Source organism: Rousettus aegyptiacus, unplaced genomic scaffold (assembly GCF_014176215.1).
Source record: "Rousettus aegyptiacus isolate mRouAeg1 unplaced genomic scaffold, mRouAeg1.p scaffold_m13_p_11, whole genome shotgun sequence".
Taxonomy (NCBI): Eukaryota; Metazoa; Chordata; class Mammalia; order Chiroptera; family Pteropodidae; genus Rousettus; species Rousettus aegyptiacus.
The window spans coordinates 53,163,851-53,183,897 of record NW_023416286.1 but is presented as its reverse complement, the minus strand read 5'-3'; the positions used below and the strand labels follow the sequence as shown (position 1 = coordinate 53,183,897).

Here is a 20,047-nt window from a genome sequence, read left to right as displayed (position 1 = left end):
AGAGAAAGAAGGAAAGATATTTAATAATTATTTGACTTTTTTTTCCAAAAAGTTGTTTCATTTAACTTTTTATAAATTATTTCTTGTTGTTCTTTCACTTTTCTAGTTTTCTAAATACTCTGTATTGACTTTTATTATTTATACAATTAGGAATGAATTATTCTTCTTTAAAATTTAATAACTCTATGGAAGGCATTTCCAGTTGCCCAGTATCTATCCATGTACAATTCTTTGTTACTAACAGATCCTTATTTTTTGTATGAAGTTGCCATATGCCCAGTTTAAAATATTCGTCTGTCCCGAATCCCTTGCAAATAGGGTTTGCCATAATGTGTGAGCAGTAATACATTAATAAATAAATGACTTTAGTTGCTTATGTCTTCAGGCTTTGGCCTTTAACCCTACAATCTCCTTAATCTTTCTCCTGTTTGGAATGCAAAGATAAGGCCCAGAGATGGAAGAGTCACGCTGTCAATGTGAGAATGAAAAGCCCCAACCTAAGCAAGAAATTAGAAGGAACTTGGGTTCTTGATAACTTCATCGAGCTGTTGTACAAGCCCTGTACTACTACTTCTGTGTTTCTTTTTATATAAGAAAAAATAGCTCTCTAACTCATGCAAATCACTCTGGACTGATTTGCTTTACATGCAATCAAAGTAATTTTAACCGACACAAAGCAAGAGAAGAAAACATTAATTTGCATTCTACTGATTTGTAAATGATGATGGTAGAACATCCTTAAATCCAGTAGACATTTGAATCAAAGGATTAAAAAATGAAAGGATCCTGGAAGATTTCCAGACTGAGGAAATTTCCTTAGCATTTTCAGTATTTTGGGTACCAAGAAATACTCCATGATTTTGCATTAGTGTGTTTTTCAATTTCAACCTCAGGAACTTAGGGATAAATACTACCCTAGATTCCCTTACTAGCTGACTGTCAATATTATACAGTTGGATGTAGTTATCTTTTAGTTTGACAAATTAAAAATAAAAATTTTTATGTAGCAGGACATTTTGTATCAAGAGATTTTTAAACAACAACATTATATATTATCAAATATGATTTCAGAATGAAAAGTAGGGTGATAAATAAAAAACCTTCACACACAGAAAAAAAAAATTTTTGACCACCAAATATGACTGATGTATAGAATAACTGAGGGATTCAAGTAACAGGGTTCATGCTTTTGATCTTTCTCAAGACTTACTTTGCCTTTATGTGTGATATCTACCCTGAGTCATTTCAACAGTAACTTCTGTTCCAAAAATCTCCATTTCTCTTTTCTTACCTTACTAGAGTATTAAAACTAGCTTTTTGTGTTGGCCTCATCTAGCAGTCGTTAACTAGATATGACTGAAAACACCCAGTACCAGAAGCTATTCTATTAAAATGCATGCATTTTTCTAAATGACAGCCAATGAACCATAACAAAATAGAACCTCCCCTCTCTGGAAATGATCAGACAGGTTCAAAAAGAATACTTGATGATATGCCAAACCAGCACATTGCTGTGATTATAAAAGCAATGCCTACACTCAAAACAGCCAGACTTTTCTTCTCTATTATAGACCGGCTGCCTCCCATAATAAACCTGATTTTAGCTCAAGATCAAAATTCCCAACTCTCTCACCATGGATTCTGAGACATTTCACAATAGCACAGGACCCAGATAAAACCTTTAAATAAGTGATTTGGGACCATGTCAGGGAGAAATCAAGACCTAAGGCCATGTTTTCCAGTATCATTAGAACTTTTTTTAGATGACTCCAAGCTGTCCATTTAAAAATCTCACTGAAATATCGAAAACATGCTTCTTGCTTCCCAAATCATTCAGACATTCATCAATTGAGCAAACACCTATTGAGAATATGTAATTAAAAAATTAGGATAAAGATGTTATACTAAGCTTTTCGATGCTAACATTATATTTTATTGTTTTTATTGTTCCTTCAAACAACATTTTTTTTTCTCCAAACACCTTCATATATCTGTTTTGTGAAACTATATAAGGTGAAGCTAGCTATGCTTTTACTCTATTCAATTGTATATGTTTCACAATGTCAGTATTTTAAACACCTAAATTGTATTTTCTGCTATTTTATTTATTTTAGAACAACAAACAAAGCCTTTATTTTTTATGTAGGTGCTAATCGATCTGTAGTACCACATCTATTTTATTGTGCAGGAATACAATACATCAGTCAGAATGGACTTTCAAGGTAATCCAGATGAAGGCACTGTTTTGCAACATGTCAAAAAGCTGTGTTTCCAACTGTTAGATGCGTATTAGATGTGAGAAAGGTCATTGTACTGCACTGACATCTACACCTGATGGTGCTTGTTCTGCCTTCAAGAGCCACAGAAAAGTCTAAATGTTTTTCCATATAACATTCCTGAAAGGTTTTGAAAATAGCTCCTTGTATACCTGTCAATCCTTCCTCCTCCAAGACAACAATTATCTCCTTTTCAGGATAAACCTCCTCAGTTCTTTTAAATTATCCCTATAGGCTTTGATCTCCTAAACCACTTTTATTGTTCTCTGGATGTGTTTAAGTTTGTCTATGTCCTCCTAAAGAACGAAAATAATTTGTAGGTGTGATGCATTGACTCCTCATTCTTCAGAGATTGACTTTATTCATATTTTTTAAAATTGTTTTATTATTAGTTTCAAGTATACAATACATTAGTCAGCCATTTATATAGTTTATGAAACGATCACCTTAATTGCTCATTCTCTCCTCTGGCTTTCCACATAGCTATTACATCACAGTTGACTACATTCCCTGTGCAGTGACCATCTATCAACTACAAATTTGTACTTCTTTAACCCTTCACCCCATTCTTCTGCCCACAACCTCTCCCCACTGACCATCACCAGATTGCCCTCTATAACTGTGAGTCTGTTTTGATTAGTTTATTCTTTTTGTCCCATATATTCTTCACATAAATAAAATCATATAAATAAAATTGTTTTAATATTTCTCTGATTTATTTCATTCAGCATAACTTCTAGTTCCTTGCATTTGTGGCTTTCACCACTCTCTGTTATCTCATATAGAGCTTTTAACCAACTAAGATTTAGATCTTTCTTATAAAAACTATTATTAACCCATATATAACCCAACTATAACTAAAGTATATCTTTTAGAATTAGTGTAGTTTCTATAATTATATCTATTATACTCTGTACACTCAGGCTGATTCATTTTTCTAACTTTCAAAATCTCAGTTTCAGGAATGTTTTAAAGTGAGTCTGTGCCACATGGTCATACTTAACTAAAAAAAAAGTCACTTGGTCACACTTAACTATAAATAAATAAATAAATAAATAAATAAATAAATAAATAAATAAATAAATAAATCTGGCGAACTATTTCTAATCTAGAATTTAATCCCGTCTCCTATTTTATCATTTTTTTCAATTAGCCCCAGTTTCAGATCAGAAATTGCAGTTGTGTGTTGTACTCTGTGGCCTGGGATATCACCCCCTGAACCACCACAATAAATAACAAAAATATCTAAGTCACATGTTTTTTTAGACTGAACCAGGGATCATGTAGTCTACAAGGACAGCTTCAGAATTTTTGCAAGAATCAAAGGAGATAGTATTTATGAAAGCTTATTGAAAATATTTAATCATTTGGCAGTTATAACTTATCTACCTTTCCTGGAAAACTGATCTGCTTCTTGTAAAATGTTTCTCAACTTTTATATTTTGAGATATGTACTATTAATTATTACTATGTTATAGTGTTTGTCACATCTCAAATTATCATTCTTTTATGCAAAAGTTTTACTCTAGCTTATTGTATAGTTAGTTTTCATACTTTGTTTTCTCATTTCATCTTTATCTCAACCCTCAAACTATAAGACTCTTGAAAAATTATTTTTGTTTCACTCATTTTGAACATCAGAATTAATTAATACAAAGAAGGTTCTCCATGATTATTAGTTGTATTGAGATAAATAATTTCTTCCTTCATCTCATGGTCTTTCACAATCAAGTTCATCATAAATCAATGTTTATAAAAAAGTCACTTTTCTATTTTGTGCATCATTTTAGAAATGGTTGAGTTCTCATCTGAAATCCTTCTTTGAACTGATAAATAAGAGAGAAAGAAAGAGAGAGTCATGTTGTAGAATGAGTGTGTCAGTGGCAAAATAATGACCAGGAAAGTAGATTAAAAGAACATGCAGGGTAATAATAATAAGAAGAAGAAAAATAAATAATAATGTTAAGTGTTTTCTGGTTTTTAAGAAGTGGAAGCAAATCAACCTATATCTTGAATATGTGATTCTCATATTGAACTTAATTTGAGTCATGACATTGCATGATGGATAATGACCAATTTTTCACTAGTACTAAACCAGAGCAACGAATGTATCCCCATTGTGGTAATTTCATCTGTGATCTGGGAAGATGGGAGGCAAAAGTGAAGACTTAAATTTCATTTGACTTTTTCAATATTGTCTGAAAATGTGAGTAAACTCTATATTATTCAGATTTACTTGAAGGAAAATGTGATGTTTTCTCTTTGTCTTTCAGTGTAATCAATTTTCTAATGTTGCTTATATATTAATGTGCATAATTTATGAATTCATGAACTTCAATATTTCTGCTTACATATGTTATTCATTGGTACCAAATTGATAATGTAGAAAAAATTAATAGACTTAAACATTATAGCTCCTTAAGAATTTCAGGAAATCGGGACAATGCATCAAAACATTTATTTACCTAACATACCTGACATAACATGAATTAAGTAATGAAAAATAGTAAAGATGTGTTGGAAGGTTTGTGACAAGTGAAGAATCAACGTAAATGAATAAAATAAGGAGAAGTAATTAAATAATATATGATCTGAAAGTCTCCCGCTGTATTTACATTGTCTGAAATATCACAGTAACATAGACTTGTATACCACTGACGTTCTTTGCTGCAACATAAATAAGATGCTTAAATAATAGATGGCAACAGATTAACGAGAGTAACATTTTGGTAAATGAGTAAAGCTGAGACCTTAATGGTCTTGTATCCCTATTAACTCTAGCTTGTCAGTGACAAGTTCTGTTTATTTTTCTCTTTTTGTTGTTAAAAAGAACATTATCACTTATGTACTGTTTTCCTACAAAATAATCTTTAGATGCACTCAAAGGTGTTATGAATGGGTATTGGATATGTATTGATTACATCACTATGCAGTTTACCAAAATGCATTCACAATGAAAGTGTTAATGTGACAGAAGTTTGTTTAAACTAAACAGGAGTTTCATACTTTCTAAAGTAGATACATAGAAATTTAAAAAATGCAATATACGCATAATGTAAAGTTGTTCTCTGATTTAATATCTATTCTAAGTCTGGCAATATTTAATTTAAGTGATTAAAATATGAAATTAGACATTTAGCAAAATTTTGCTAAATATCAAGACTTTTTCTATTTTATGTTAACCTTAACAATTCTTAACGATTGTCCTTCCATATAATATTTCTTTAATTTAGTTACAAGTGCTTTACCAATAACTCTACTTAAAATCATCATGATAAATTATTTCCCAAATATTTTATTTTCCCAACAAAGTTCATTTCTGAGAAGACTGTTAAATATTAAATATTAAGGAGTATTTGTCTACTAAAACAAAGACAGAAAGCACCATTAGGAAATTGTTAATAAATATTTAGTTTACAGTGTGATTGAGTGATATTTGATATTTTGTTGAGCAAACAAGTTGATTTATATTCAAAGAATATTTACTTAAGTTATTTTTACTCATTCTATAAGTTTTCAAGTCCAACAAATTGGTGCACCAAATTCATGGTATCCAATTTAAATATAATATGGAATCAATTACTTTAAAAACTGGCTTGAGAAAAGACAGACAAAAATGTCTATTTTTTATATTAGTAAATTATTTTATTTAATTTTCTATTATGAAAAAATTCAAAGACATATTAGAGAGAATATTATAATGAACTTCCATATATTCATTTCCTAGATATGACATTAACATTTTGACCAAAAAAAAAAATGTCTATTTTTAAAGCATTTTTTTCTAAAAGCATATGGTACAATTTTACATTGACAGAACGTTTCTACTAGTGTAAAGGAAAACTCTTGTGTATTTTAGGAATAAGACCACATCTATAAAACTATAACTGGAAAAGATCAAAAAAAATAAAAATTACTCTTTCCGATATTATGAAATCTGTATACAGTTAGAGCATTAAATCTAAATCTGGTAGTATTTTAATTGATCAATGATCATATCCATACAGCAATAAAAACATGGATTATTTTAAAAGTCAGCCAAATGTATCAGAAAAGTGAATAAATCTTATGTAAGTATTTTTCAATATCCCTAGGACATTGTTTATGGCATGAGAAAGCTGGTGAATACAATAAAAAATAAATCTATATGATATAATTTAGAAATGAATATTATTTTTCTACTAAATATTTTATGATAATAGTCATAATTATTGTAGCAAGTACATCATAACTAAGATGGATTTTATTTTCATAAAACATCTTCCTCTAAAATATTTGGCTCATCTATTCTTAAAGTAGAATGGTACCACATATATGTCGACTTTATAGTTATTCAGAGACTTCAATTAACAGAAATGTATATAAAAATTACTAAATGAAATTAATCCTAAAAGTCAGTCATACGATATACTTGTACCATGTTATTCTTTAAATAGTTGATATTTGCATATTGTGTCATCTGTCCTATTACCTGGAGGGAAACCTACCTCTGACTGAAGGTCCTACTATGCTGCTAACCATACATTTGAGACCAAGCCACGCTGAGTATATTTTGGGGTTGTCGTAGATATTTATACTGAGAGTAATTCCCATTATGCAAGTATATGTATGTTCTCCTCACTTGGTCAGATCCTTCTGAATTAACAGTATTAGAATCTGTTTGTTTTTTTTTTTTTTTTTGTCTATTTGTGAACACTGCTCTCTCACAAGAGGGTAGGAGTAGTCATAATCTATTTCTTCTTTAATTCAGAATTCTCTATACCAGTGAATACAAATCTTGGCTCTACATTAAAGTAACTTGGGAAGATCTTGGTTTTAAATATTATCAAAAGAACTATGACATTGTAGAAGTAGGTTTAATTGGTTGGCTAATGGTACTAGGTCACAGTATGCTGTATCAGATACTCAAGTGAACCAAATTGCAGCCATATTTGAAAAGAACTGATATATACAATTCCAAACACAAATGGGTGACGGAAAAATTACTATACTTATGGAAAGGTAGTAAAAAAAATTACCTTAAAGTATCAGAGGAAATATTTTGTGCCAAAATGTGTCTTCTGTAAGAAAGAGAAGAAAAGTTGAAAAGTCCTTTTCAAGATCATTCTCAACAATTTTCTAGAATCTATTGCATCTATTAAGCAATGGTTTATGATTCAAATAAGTAGAGTTAAAAAAAATCTATAAAGTTACAGCAAGATATAAGAACATTAGTTATTATTATTGTTTTCAGAACTTCATACATGTTTAGGTTTACAAACAGTAAGATGTTTGATATTGAGAGATGTTTTTATTTTATGTATTGAGCAAAAAGTTATGAAAACAGAATATTTTTAAAAATTAAAATAATAAAAAGGTAAAAGAGAAAAGGATAAATAAACCTATGTTAAATATTCAAACCTCGAATGACAATTTATATATTTTTTAAAAAGGTAATTGTATAATGCATTTATTATTGTTCAAATTGCCTTATAAATTAGCGATAAAGAAACTATACAGTATTGATATAATAAAATTTCCTAGTCTATGGCCATGCCATCCGGAACAAGCCTGATCCCATCTGATCTCAGAAGCTAAGCAGGGTTGGGCCTGGTTAGTACTTGGATGAGAGACCACCTAGGAAGACCAGGTGCTATAGGCATAAAATATAAACAAATAAAAAATAAGAGATTGTAAGTTGACAAGGTCTTTGTAATCTGTGAGGTCAACCAAGACTTGCCTCGCCTAAAATAAATGAACAAATAAATAAATTAAAATAAAATAAAATAAAATAAAAAATAAAATTCCCTAGCTGTATCTATATATTTGTCACCTTTTATTTTTTACTCTGCCAGTCCTCTCATTCTCCTCCTACATTTCATACGACTTTTTGCTACATAGAGTCTCATTTCTCTCTACAAAAACCAGACTGTACAATTTCCTCCTTCCTAAACTCGTTGGCTGTCAAAATGAAATCAATATTCCAATCAACTGAATATGTCTTACCACTGAGGATTTTAAAACTTGAGTAGATGGTGTAAAGATGAAAGTTTTAGATTTACAACTGAAGTTTTAATAGTCCAGCAAGTGTCACTATATCTAGCTGCAGTGATGTACTAGGAAGGCTGAATCCAGTGGCCGCATTCTCTGAATTCTCTGCGTCTTCCCATATATACCTATTTTATTAGTCAGTTTCTAATTCTTTCCTGTTCAATGACTTGACCTTTAAATAACTTTATTTTTTTATGTCTTGAGGTTCTTGAAAAAAAGCACAGTTAATTAATTTTTGCTAACACAAGCAGAACAAGAAATGTATTAGAATAACAACAGTAAACTTTAAAAAAGTGTCTACTTCCTGTTTTAGCAGCCTTTTTCAAATAAGGGAATTACCTCAGATTAAGAAGACAGTTCTCATCTCACTCTCTACTTGAGCATTCTTCATTGTCTTCAGATCTAGAACTTGAGCTAGATATAAACCTGAAATAAAAGCCAAGTATACTCATAAAAAAATGACATAAGAATGGAATTGTTAGACTTATTTATTTATATTAGCAATATATATATAAGCATTTTTATAGAAATAAATTTTGAGGGTGCTCAAACAACCAGGAAAAAAATAAATCTAGGTGAATATTTCAAAGTGGACCCTTACCCAAAGACTCTGGATAGAGTAGTTTATCTTAAATAATTGCACATGTTTTTAATTGCTTAATAAGCTTGTTGGCTAATGATTAAGCTCAATGGAAAACCATGAAGAACAAATGCCGGAAATTTATTGGTTTTAAGGTAGAAAGTTTGCAAAAAATTGAATATAAAATGCTAGAGTGTCAAGACTGCAACTTGTTTAACTGAATCTCACAGATCATTATTTCTATCACAAGATTTCACAAATTTCTGTCAAAAGATTATAGGTGAGTGATACCAAAGGAAGATAGGTCTTTCTAAAAACATTAATATTGAGAGGCTTTGTATTGTCAGATACCAAAACTATAGGACTTAAATATAAGAGGCAAGGACAGTTGTAGCCCTAATGAAGATCAAGGCCACTGGAATTGTCAGAATTATGTGATCCATGGATTATTTCAGCTGTAAACTGACCATGTATTTCTGAGGATTATAATTAATGTCATCTCACTAAGGTATTATTATATTTCTCTTGTTATTCTAGTTCAAGTTTGTAGAAGACTGATTGGAGGTACCAAAGTAAAGTTTTGATTCTTACACAATTCCAAAATTTTGCGTTAAATTACAGATCCAAATTTCTTTAAATAAAAAGAAAGTAAATAACACTAAATATATTATGAGAACATTAGAAGTTCTATAAATTTTTCTTAGCTCTGCAAATGTGTCTGCATGCATATATAGGAGTAACTATGCACTAGTAAAATGGAAATACATTATATATCAGCTTTATTAATTTTGAGAAACCCAGAGTCCTCTGTCATATAGCAGTCAAAATGGAATTGCATTGAGTTAAAAGGACAGTAATGTTGTCTCAATTCTGCTTCACACTATGCTATGGATAGCTCTCCAGTTCATGATTAAAAAGTTCTCCTCTGAATATTTTATTGGTCTAACTTGTAATCAATTACATTTTTTCTCTTGAATTTAATATTATATGTCTAAATATCAAATTAGAATACTTCTACTATTTGTTATTTAATAAATATTGTATCATATATGGATATTAAATTAGATAACTTCCAGTTTTACAAGTAAACCTGAAAAACACTGACTCATCTAGTAAATCACTTAAGGAAAAAGTTCATAAAGGTTTGAGATCATTTAAGCTTGTCTTAAGTACAGTTCCTATCTCTAAATCCTATAATACCATACAGTCTTATGTTTGGACGGTTGATGAGAAATAAACAATCATAACACAATAATTATAAAGATAAAGAAATGGAAATCAAGTAACATTAATTCAGTTATTCTATGTTATCATTTAAAATTTTTGTTTCCGTTCAATTATTTTTTCACTACAGAGACATTTAAAACCCAGTAGAATCAATCTCAAAGAAATAAAAAAAAAAAATGACAATACTATAATTTCTGGAATTTACTGTGCAATGCAATTTTTATGACTCTCTGCCAAACAACCATCTGTTTAAGATTTTCTTTACTATATATAATTTATATATGTTGCTTTATAAGAAATACATTTTTGAAACTAAAATTAATAAAAAGAGTTTATTCAATTCTGAGTGAAGATAAATTGACAAATTTATTTTCTGATGACAGTACGAATCTGAAGAAGATTAATTTTAACAAAATTATTGGCATCATATATTGGATGCTGATTCAAAGCATATGCAGCCTTCTGGAGAACCTTTCTCCAGCCCTCCAGTGTATTGTCATTGAGTTGGTGCTTTAACTAAGTCTTCCAAAGGTCATTCCACCATTCTATCAAAGCAGCTGCTTCAGCATGGTGGATACCATGATAAGATTAGTTAATTTATGAGCATGAGCCCATTGTCACACTTATTTTACTATAAAATGAGTTCCTTAATCAGAAGCAACACTGTGTGTAACAGCATGGTGGTGCACAAAGCATTCTATAAGCCTAGGGCTGGTAGTTTTGACAGAAATATTCCATTCATGGAAGACATGCTTACATCCAGAGTAAATGTCTATTTCAGTAAGAACCAAGGGTTGCTATTTCCATGACAGAAGTCCAATGTAATCAACCGACTACCAAGTAGCTGGTTGATCTCCTCAAGGAATGGTACCATATTGAGGAATCCATGTGGTCCTTGCTGCTGGTAGATGGGGCACTTAGCAGTAGCTACAGCCAGGTCAACTTTAGTAGGTAGAAATGCATATTGCCAAGCCCATGCATAATCCCCACCCCTGCCACCATGGCCATCTTGTTCATGAGTCCATTAAGTGATGACAGAGGTGGCTTAGAAAAAAGCTGACTGAGATCCATGGAACAGGTCATCCTACCCATTTAATTATTAAAATCCTCTGCTGAGGTCACCTTTTGGTGAACATTTACATGGAGTACAAATGTCTTCATGATTATCGTCTATTCAGAGAGGCTTAACCCTACAACTCTTCCCCAAATTCCCTTGTCATCAATTTTACAACCATCTTACTTCCAAGTTTCTGACCAGCCAAATCACTAACAACAGCTCATGGATTGGTAATAATGCATTTGGCCATTTCTGCTTCATAGCAACAAGGTGGTAGTTTTCATAATGAAAAGTCTCTTTTCCTGGTTTTCTTGTTGAGTAAAGTTTCCAAGGCCTCAGAGATAAAGTGTTGATGACACAGTACAATGAACATTTCTCACCAAGTATGACCCGGCTACTACCACCCCCTCAGTTTCCAGTTTATCCAAACTAAAAGTACTTGAACTCTGATGGAGTGTCATGGCTAAAAATCCCTGTTGACTACCTACCTGGTGGTTAAGTTGATTTCTTGAATCATGAAAAGTATAATGAATTGTCTTCAATCGAATAGACCTTTGTTAATAAGTAGATATATTTTTCTTTCTATTTCTGCTTTTATTTGCTCCATTCTCTGTACATATATTAAATAAACTCAATAATCACACATTTACATATCATTGCTACTGAACAAAGGATATGCTCTACAGCAAAGATATAAAGCAATTGGCTTATTACCAAGAAATTTGCTGTTCTTTCCATATTTTCCTTGTGGAATAGTGGATGACCTACTGAAAACACATATTAATACCAATGGCAAAAAATACCTTGTAAGATAGGTATTCTGTGGTTTGCAGGATATGTAACAACCATGTTCATTAACTGAAAGTTAACAAAACCTTTTTTACTCTATACTGGAAAAAATACCTTAGAATCCTCAGGTGAAATCCTAGCAATTTCTCAGATTGCCCTGAAGGCAGAGGGGATGTGTACTGGATAATGAAGGAGGCAAGTCATAAGCATCTAATTTGGCCTCATAATAAAGTATAGAAATGAGAAACCTGAGTTCTACAGGATTATCTTCCTTTCCTATGTGTTTGTGCACGTGTGCGTGTGCGTGTGTGTATGTGTGTGTGTGTATGTGTGAGTGTCTGTTATTTAGAGCATTTTGGTGGTGGTGATATTATAATTTATTCCATAAGTGATAGAATACTGAGACAAAATTGGAAAACAATAGAATAAGAAAAGAGAACACCCAGAAATGCAAGCCTTAGAGACAAGAGCAGTAATAGATAGTATATTAGAGGTTTTTGTAATTTGTTTTCTAGAGACTGAATTAGTTTTTGTTTTTGTAAGTGAAAACTGTGTGAGGTCTTTTTTCATTGGAGCAATTAGTTTAAGAAGAAGGATACAAGAACATTTTCAATAGCAAAATGGAATGGATGATGGTTAGTATGGCCATATTATTTACCATCAAATCGAGATACTTCTGCTGAAAACATATGTTTAACCATGTGGAGTATCACTTGCAAACAGGCACTGTCTTTAAGTAGCCAGAACATGTGGTCATCCTAACTATAGTGGACATTTTCAAAATGTTTGGCTGTTTAACATCCAATTCCCCTTCTTAGTTTTAGAGAATTATACCTCCCTCTTGGAAAGAGAGTGGAGAAATTCTGCCATTTCTGATCACCTCTCAAACCAGGCAAAGCTAAATATGCCTCATGAACATTGGGAAGGCATGTAAATTCAAAAGGACTGTCAGAATGTTTTTTAGAATGACTGTATCCAGTGGAGTTCACAGTGTATAATGATGGTGACCATGGTCCTGGCCAGATTTATTCGTTTCTGAGCAGTTATTGAACAATTATTATGTGTTTTAAATATTTTAATTCTAATTCAATTAGTTCTAAGAACTGTCCTATTTTAGGGATCTGCATACTGAAGCAGCAAGTTTAAATTACTTACCCCAGGTCATATGTCTAGTAAGAAGTGGAGCTAGGATTTGAAGCCAGGGAATCTGGATTCAGAGCCAATATTCAGAAGCACTAAAAGATAATGACTTTGTTGTTTTTTCTCCCTTGTTTCTTGTCCAGATTCAGGGCCTTCCATCTGTTTCTGTCATCTACTTTTTCTGATTTAATTGTTTATGTTTTTTTATGCAACCAAGAGCATCAACTGTTATAGTTACTATCAGGCATCAACATGCTGTTTTTTATTATAGTTTAGTGACAAAAAGGCTTTAGGATAATTTATCTAGAACAGCATTTTCAATAAAGATTAAAAATTATCATTTAAGTATAAAAAATTTTTAAATAACTTTTCAATATGGTAATGGCAAAACATTTGAAATGCCTTTAATATAGGCTTTCATTAATTTAGTCAACATTATTCAATAAAAAAATTAATAGTATTTATATTCAAAACAAAAATATAAATCATCAAAGTAACTTTTATTTTAATAAAATTAAATAGCAATACCTTCTATTTATTTAAAGAACTTTCAACTTTATTCACAGAGTTTGTTCTTACCAGTGTTCAGACAAAAATTTTGAGAGCTCTTGGATTAGAACATAGGTTTCCTGCCACTCAAAGTATTATTCTATTTTGAAACGTTTTAAAAAGTAGGTAAGGAGGTTTAAATTTCAAACTCAAGGTCAAATAGCTGCAGCTGAAAATTCGTTTTATATTCTATCACTGATCTTCCCCCATTGCGAGCAATTATCATTTCATATGATAAGGAACTCTGCTCTGATGTTTTATACTTAAAAATCTTTTTCAAGAAATCTATAAAATAACAATGGCCATTTAATGAGTACTTCCTTTGTTATTAGTCATCATGACAGTACTTTTATGTATTATCTACTTTATTCCACACAACAAATCTATGGTGAAGTTTGGACTCTGTTATGAAGAAAATGAGATGGAAACATTTTAAAGCAGGAAATAATGCAGGAAATAAGTAGAACCAGAACCTCATCTATGTCCATTTGAAAAATCTCATTTATGTCCATTTGCAAAAATCTAAATTTTAAGAACTTTGCTATACTGCCTCCAGTTATTATAATTCCATTTTATTAAATTCTAATTTCATGACTAATTTACACAAAAGCATGTGTGTATACATGTGCATACACCTGGATATTTACTTTATAAATGGGAACTATGCATGTACATTTGTGTACACATTTGTATTTGTGATTTTATAACCTATAAAATGACTGTTATACTCCCTGGCACAAAGTGCATGTGAAAGTCAATAGTATATTCCATAGTTAGGTTCTAGCCTAGTCATTTTCACACATATTAGATACATTACTACTCATTACAACCATGAACGATAGGATTGATTGCCCCCCTTTTCCAGATCGATACACTGAGTGCAGGAAATTAAGGTAATTTGCTATAGCTGACATAGCTAATAGTTGGAAGGTCTGAAATCTAAGCCAGGGTCTGTTAATTCCAAAGCTCGTGCACTTTCCATGATAACACACAGCCTGTCTGGGTATTTGTCATCCTGCTCTCCAAACACTAAAAGTTTCTTTTAACTAAGAAAAAGTTACTATTCTATGTCTTAAATCACCAGATACAGAGGGATTCAAGACCAAATTAAATAGAATAGTCTTTTACATTCTCCTAAGCTCCCTGCAGCAAAGACTCAGTGAAATGTCAAGGTTGCAGCTGGGCGATACCAGCTGAAATGTACTTCTCTTCCTGTACCCAGTTAGCAGAACCCAAAAAACATGATAATGGAAAATCTATAACCCCATTCCTAAAGTTTTTACTTATTCTGCACATTACTATAAAGTAGTTTTCAAAAACACTATTTCATTTTTAATGATTTACAGGGAAAAAAATGTTCTGATAAGCTGCTAATACTAATATTTTATAATAAATTTTATTAATGGATAAAGTTAATACACTGTTACCATGGATTATTTATTTTAAATCTTGAGATTAATAGATATTTCCGAATAAATGATTTTTCACACTCAGCTAAGAGGTTTTTTTTCAAAATCTATAATTTCTTTCAATCAAGAAAATATATCAAAAATACATCTTTGCATCTGGTACATGTTTTGTAGCCTCAATTTTACACACTCAGAGTAAGATTCTTACTTAAGGACATTAATGTTCTTATCTTAGAATATTAAGATAGTAGAAATCATATTGCTGTTATTACCAGATCAACCTGTGTTATAAAGACTTTTTAAGTATTTTACATACAAATGCCTCGATAATAGAATTTTTAGATCCACTAGAAAAAGAAAAAACAAATTTAAATTTTCAAACAATAAAAATAGGTTTTTCCTCTGAAAAAAACTACTGAGATATTTTGATACCTTTATTTTTTATTTTATTTTATTATTAGTTTCAAGTATACAGTACATTGGTTAGACATTTATATAGTTTATAAATCAATTTCCCTAATTGCTCCTTCTCTCTGGCTGTCTACCTAGCTATCACATTAACCTTAACTCCACACCCTATGCTGTGCTCCCTATCCCCATATCCACCTATCAATTACAAATTTGTACTTCTTTAACCCTATATTAGGCATCTTTCTCTCTTTGAATCTTCTTTGTCTGGACAATTTTCTTTGGAGTCGAAAGATACTTGGGAAGGATGTAGAGAGAGATGGTATAACCATTTACTTATTCAATAAATATTTATTACCAGGCACTGTGTGTAGTTCTGGGCTGACAATGGTGAAGAGAAGTCAGACACAGTTCTCTTTTTAGTGGAATATACAACATACTGCCAGGAACTTCACACGGATAGGGACATCCTACTATAGCTTCATTCTCTGAGATATTGTTTGTTTGTTTTAAATTCTCTGGTAAAAATGATTCAGGTGGTTAACTAGCCATATTTTGAGTATCACTTGTATAAAAATCATGTTAATCTTGGTATGAACTCTCTAGGGATCATGTCTTTAGAAATCTTACCTACAAGATCTTGAGGACAGTGATAATCAATGAGGCTTGCGTTATGCAAATCACAGCAGTGTGGGTTGGTCTGGAACATTAATTCCTTTTCATGTGGTCATGCTTCCTCAAAACCCAGATCTCAGCAAGAGTTTAGAGAGAATTGCTTTGAGGTTTGGAAGAGAATCAACAAGTTCTCGATTTTAAAAAGAGCTATCGTCCCAGTGAGTGAATAAAATAACTGACAGAAATTGTTTGTTTTGCAACTTGACAACTAGGAAGGAACTAAGGGCTGGCTCCTTTATTTCATGTGTATCCTGCAGCAAGATAAAGTCCAGTCCTCACAAATTGCGAACCTCAAGCTAATAAACACATTTTTACTTGGGCAGCCTTAAGACACTGACAGACAGCTGCGAGAGGCAGGATAAGGTAGAAAATTTACTTTCACCCTGAAGGGCAAGACTCTACGTTACCTAGTTTAAATTCGGGTACAATAAAAAGCTGAAATAACCAGACGCAACGTTCGTTGTTTCACTTGCTCGGAATCTACCTTAAGGATTTATTACATATAATGATGTGTTATTTTGTTAATATATAAATGGGAATTTCTTATACTTTAAGATGGTGTATTAAAGTCAGTCATGTCACTAATAAGTGAAGAAATACTCCATCATATGAATCTTAATTTGGTTTTCTTGATAATGACACACATATTAATAATGTTTTCTGCATGTAATAATATTCTGAATTGTTAATTTTGGTGATGGAAGTTAAGGAAAGGTAAAATATTCTATGAAAATATTGCTTTTTGAGGAAGAAATAGACATTTTGGTTAAATAAAGTAGCATCTCATTTTGAACTTATGACGTCATCAAGTTCTAAGAGGATCACTTCGATTTTTTAAATTATATTTTTGTTGTATTTTATACAGTAAATTAAATGCTTAGTCACAATCTTGGCAGTTTATAAAGTATATATACATTTCATAAATATCCAGGACCTTCTGTATAGATTCTTTATAAAAGTCCAAGTACATTATTTTTTTAAATTATACTTCTTCTAAATTCTTTTGTTGTTGTTCTTCTCTAATCAGAAAGAAAATTAACTGAATAATGATAGAAGCCATAACAGGAAAGATATTTAAAATATCTAGGTCTTTCTTTGACTTTAAATATTCATTTAATTTTCATAAAAAATTTTTAAAGTTTTGTAACCAGATGATGTACCAAAAAAAAAAAAGATTTATATCACTAAACCTAGATAATTCAATCTACGAGTGTGCAGTTCACATAAAACAATCCACAGATTATCTTTTTAACTTTATATCAAAATTCATTTTTGTTCCTGTTTATGTAGCATCTACTCCCTTATCTTACGATTGCTTTTAGCACCCTATATAGGCCAGAATTTTTCAACACTCTACTCACTTAACACATTCATCCTTGATCTCCAACCTAATGTGCCCCTTCCTACCATTTAGCTACTAGTTCCTTTAGGGAACTCTGAGTAATTAGAAGATGCAAAAAATGTTACTTTACTAGAAGTTTATCAGTTGACAGTTTCATAAACAATAAAGTGAGCAAATATCCAAAGGAAAGTTTAATATTGCTCTCTTGCCATTTCATTTATATGGTTTTATCAATTTAAAACTATATTTCAGTGTCTGTAAGGAATGGCCTCTATACAGCAAATATATTCAGTAACTGTGTTTGTATATCTTAACATCATGTGTAAGTGGATTCCTCATCTGAGAACCAACACAGTCATTCTTAAAACAAACTAGGGGAATGACTGCTTCCACAGATTCTCCTGTCTGGTCAGGAAAACGTCTGGAGATAAAAATACTGTGAGATAATTGTTTCTATGATAAGTTTATGGATGACAGCTTAACAGTGGTTTGAGAAAGAACAGATATGTATCTACTTTAAGCAGATAGATAAAATTGATATTTTAATCAGCCATTTCCTTTAGTATTTTACTCAAAATGTACTCAGCTGTTAACTTTCTAGGAGAAAAACATTTAAGTGAGTGGAGATAATACTTAGGCACTTGAAACCCACTTCAGCCACTGAATTACAAGCAGCTTACTACTGGCCTAAGGTTATGGGGTCTAATCTGTGGGATTTTGTACACTAACAGCTCATTTTTCCAGTGGAAAAAAAGTACAACTTAGGCTATGATATATGATCAATAAATTGATAAATTATTAAAAAATCAACGAATTCTATTATTAAATTAATAAACTCACCACCCTCACAGTTCAATGATTAGAGTCAACTGTCTCAGCTTGTTGAATGTGCACCAAATAAGACTTCATTTAGAGCATAAAGTGCAAGTATAAGAAAAACAGAGCAAACTTTAATCCCAAAGACAATGAGAATGGAAGCTAGAAAGATGAGATTGGTATCTTGTTGAAGAAGGAAAATATTTCAGATGAAACTGAAACCAATGGGGTTTTTCTCTAGATGAGCAGCATTTTAGATGTTTTCCTATATACTATTGTATTTAATCAGTAATTTATTGTTCATAAATTTTTAGGTGGAGATATTACACATATTATAAAATTTTAAAACACTCACACATACACACACACACAAGTCAGTAGAGCATGGCAAGCAAATTTCAGTAACATTTCAAGCCTAAAATATTTGAGTAATTACAATCACAATAGCAAATTCTGTTTTTCTCTACAAGCATCTTTTGGCCTTTGAGTGTGCAGATCTTACAAAAAAGCTAATAATCTTTTAAGCTGCAGATGCTAGACTCTCATAAAAAGTTTGGAAGTCATGATGGTATCACTTTTATAACAATTCATAGACTCAGAAAAATAGCTGTCCTCACTAGACACATGAGCACATCATCCCCTTAATCTTGATGACAACAGAAATGTATAGTAAGTTTTGTGAAATAGTAGTAGCTATACATAAAGGAGCTAAATGTTACCACAAGTAGCCTAAGACCAGCAGATATGTATACCTTTATATCTATGTGTAGATATAGAGATATAGATATGGTTATTGATATGCATATATATATACAAATGGAAAATATAAATTTAGCTGTAGATATAGAATATAGAATATGGAGAGAGAAAAGGAGAGAGAATCTCTAAAGTAATCACAAATTTTCTTCCTTTGGTATTGTATTATATATACATTTGAAAGTTGCTAAGGGAGTAATCTTAAATTTTCTTCCAATCAAAATAATAATAATAATAAAGGTAATTATGAAGTGTTGGAGGTATTAACTAATCTTATTGTGGTAATGACTTTCCAATATATATTTTTATATATATATATATGTATATATATATATATATACATGTATCAAATCACCACACTGAATAACTTATACAATAACTTATACAATAACTTATACAATATATGTCAATTATATCTAAATAAATTTGGAAAAAAAATTTTTTTCTTTGAAAAGTGAACTAATGTTACAATCTCATCACAGACATCAGTGTCCCTAGGAGTTTCAAAATATATTTATCAAATAATTCTTCTTACTTGAAATACAAGACCTCATTTCAAAAATCAGTCCATATTATCATCTTTTTCTACAAAACCTTTCTTAACTTTACTCCATATGAAATTTAAGATCCTTACTACTTAATTCACACCATTTACATCTTCCTCTAAAAATAGGTTAACATGGTTACATTGGGATAGTTTATGCTATGATAAAAAAAAAAAAAGAAATTTTTGGAGAGCTTTGATTCTTCCCTAAAATTCAGTTTCTTAATAAAGAAACTTCCATTAAGTTATTGTAAAATAATTTAAACAAACATACGCAGAAAAAATGTTGGCAATGAACCTCCATATACACATTATCCTGATAAATCAGTTATCAGAATTTTATATACCTCTTTCAACTGTATCATTTTTTATGAACTATTTTAAAGATAATTCTATACATTTTATCTCAACCTTTGTACTTAAGTAATAGAGACACATTTAATGGAAAA

At 31.0% G+C, this 20,047-nt stretch overlaps 1 pseudogene; it reads left to right on the top strand.

Moving 5' to 3' along the window:
- The first annotated feature begins 7,798 nt into the window (after positions 1–7,798).
- LOC118609750 lies at positions 7,799–7,917 on the top strand (annotated as a pseudogene).
- The last annotated feature ends 12,130 nt before the right edge of the window (positions 7,918–20,047 follow it).